The 2,647-nt window shown below is 37.3% G+C and overlaps 1 long non-coding RNA gene across 3 annotated transcripts; it reads left to right on the top strand.

The window, feature by feature from the left end:
- Positions 1–260: 260 nt before the first annotated feature.
- Positions 261–1,936, top strand: LOC142179416 (uncharacterized). 3 transcript variants are annotated; one of them, XR_012707478.1, is made up of 4 exons: positions 261–785; positions 875–1,104; positions 1,240–1,705; positions 1,777–1,936. It is a non-coding gene; the product is annotated as an uncharacterized LOC142179416 (long non-coding RNA). The 3 variants fall into 3 exon arrangements; XR_012707479.1 differs by having other exon boundaries at positions 265–785; positions 1,240–1,670; XR_012707477.1 differs by having other exon boundaries at positions 265–785; positions 1,240–1,936.
- Positions 1,937–2,647: the final 711 nt, after the last annotated feature.

Here is a 2,647-nt window from a genome sequence, read left to right as displayed (position 1 = left end):
TAAAATAACTCAGTTGTCACATAAGTAATTTTAGTCCAAAACAAACTTGGCCGACTTTCCTTTAATGAAAATAAAGGGATGAACTTAAATTTATTAAGTCAAAACTCATTTTATGTAAGACCAAGTAAAGATTAGCAAATTTGGTAGGAATTCTCCTCCACTTTTTGAAGCAAGATCACTTTCCTTTTAACTTCCCCGATTCATAATTGCCTCAGATTCATTTTTATTACTTTGTAAGGCTTCCCAAATCGTGATCAATAAGGAGTTACTCTTTCCTTGAAAGGAAAATTCTTGTAGGTCAAGAAAACACAACCTCCTTGAAAACGCTATAAATAGAGTTGTTCCCCTGGAATTCTTCATCAAAACTTCCTGCAATTTTCTTTGTTTTTCGCGAGCAAGAGTCTTAGCTTGAGAAAATTATTGAACACTTTTGGCATCTTTCTTTCCTACGTTTGCAATGGTTTCTTTATCCTATTCTTTTGTAAACCATCGGCTTCAATGATTTTACAAGAGGAATATGCACTTCTCATGACTAATATCCATAGCCTCATGAAGGGGAGTATGTAATTACTTGCCATGGTTGCAAAACAATGTTTCAAACTGACGATTTTCTTCTTTGTTGCAGAAGCTGTCCGGGACTGCCAGCTTTGCGTGTCTGCGAAAAACAATTCATATCTCATTGTAGGAGCCTCGAAAATGCGAGCCATTTGATTTTCCAAAAACTAGACACGAAGTTCTGCAACATATAAAAGTTTTGAAGTAAAATTCGCTTTCTATTATCTCAGGTAAATTCTTAAATCTTCACTTCAGATTCTGTTGTGCTCGATTTCCAGCATTGCGCGCCTTCACCAAAAAAATTCATGTCTTCGTGTAGGAACGTCGAAATCATGAGCGATTTGCATCGATGGAAACTAGACTTTCAGAGCAACGACATGTGTAAGGATCACAATCAGATTATCCCTAGGTCTTCCCAGATACTTTTCAGAATTCAAGAAATAAGTTTCGGCATTCTGGCTCGTTCAGCTTTGCGCACTCTAATCAAAAAATTCATATCTCGAGATGGGAGCGTCAGAATCGCAATCCGCTTGATCCTGCGAAAACCAGGTTTGCAGACCTATATTCACGCCAAAGATGGAAGCTTGGAAAATTTTAGAACGACCCACACAGTATTTTGAAGTCGACACTACAATTTGCACATTGTGACTTGGGCAGCATATTCCTTTTTTTTTTTTTTTGCAGCTTCAACGAGAGAAAGCTTTGGGCGTCCCCATCCTTGGTACTTTGGCGATAGAAGTAGATGAAGGATCTCTTTTTCAGCCTTTGGCGGGAAAGTCCGTGGAGCACCCCTCACCTTTAGGTTTTGGTGAAAAAGCAATACGACAAAGAACTATTCATGACATCCATCCGCCCTTGAATTTGGCTTCTACAAGCAATCATCGGGAAAATCTACCTTTCTGGTCGAGGCTTCGATAAACAACACCTTGGTGCATCCACCTTTCTGGTCAAGGTTTTGGCGGACAACAAGTTGGTGCATCCACCTTTCTGGTCAAGGTTTTGGCGGACAACAAGTTGGTGCATCCATCCTTTTCATCGAGCTTAACAATCATTTAGGCGTCCAACTTCCGCCTTCATGATTATGGCTTATCCTCCATCTCTACCTTAGAAAGAAGGTTCATGCGTCCTCTTCTTGCCGTTTGGTGAAGATGTACTATACATTGCGTGTTCTCCATCCCAGATCATGCAAAGAAGTAGATGATCAATACTTTTTTTTTGTAGGTAAAGAGATTCATGGAACATTCTATCCATTGAGTCTTGGCATGGATGACTTCTTACAACTTAGTGAAGAAACTCATGGAGCATCCTTCTTAAGACTTTGACGGAATAATCTGTGGAGCATACATCCTTCAAGGAGAAGTGCATGTCACAATGTTCACTATCTGCATTAGTGCGTCGCGTCGTTTACACTGATACTTGTTGCTGAGTTAAAGCTCTATGTCACTTGGCACCGATTAACATAATCAAAAGCTTCGTGCCATTCACTACTAGAAATACGGGAAAAAGCGACCAAAAATTAGCGAGCAAATTTGGTCTGTCAAGAAAAGCGATCAAAGTTGGTCGCCAAACTGCCGAAAATAATAAAAAAATATTTGAAATATATTAGCGACCAAAGTTGGTCTCTATTTGGCCGCAAATTTAGTCAAATTGTTGACTGGACTGGTCAGACTTGCTTGGTCAAATATATACTGAGATTAGCGACCAATATTGGTCGCTAAAGTGGGACCCACATTAAATTTGTTAATAATTTTATTATTATTTTATAAAACTTATAAAATATAAATATATATAATTTAAAACTTGCAACCAACGTTGGTCGCTAATTGAAGGATAAACTGGTAGCGACCAACATTGGTCGCTAACATGGGACCCAGTTATAATATTTTAATAAATATATATTTATTTAAAAAAATTAAAATATAAATAAATATAATTCAAACGCTAGCGACCAACGTTGGTCACTTAATGAAATAGAGACCAACGTTAGTCGCCAATGTGGGACCCATTTCTAACGATTAATAATTTTTATTATTAATTTAAATATTATATAAAATATAAATAAATCTAATTAAAATTTAGTGACCAAATTTGG

The sequence above is a fragment of the Nicotiana tabacum genome, chromosome 3 (genome assembly GCF_000715075.1).
Source record: "Nicotiana tabacum cultivar K326 chromosome 3, ASM71507v2, whole genome shotgun sequence".
In the NCBI taxonomy this organism is placed as follows: Eukaryota; Viridiplantae; Streptophyta; class Magnoliopsida; order Solanales; family Solanaceae; genus Nicotiana; species Nicotiana tabacum.
This window is presented reverse-complemented; position numbering and strand designations above follow the sequence as displayed.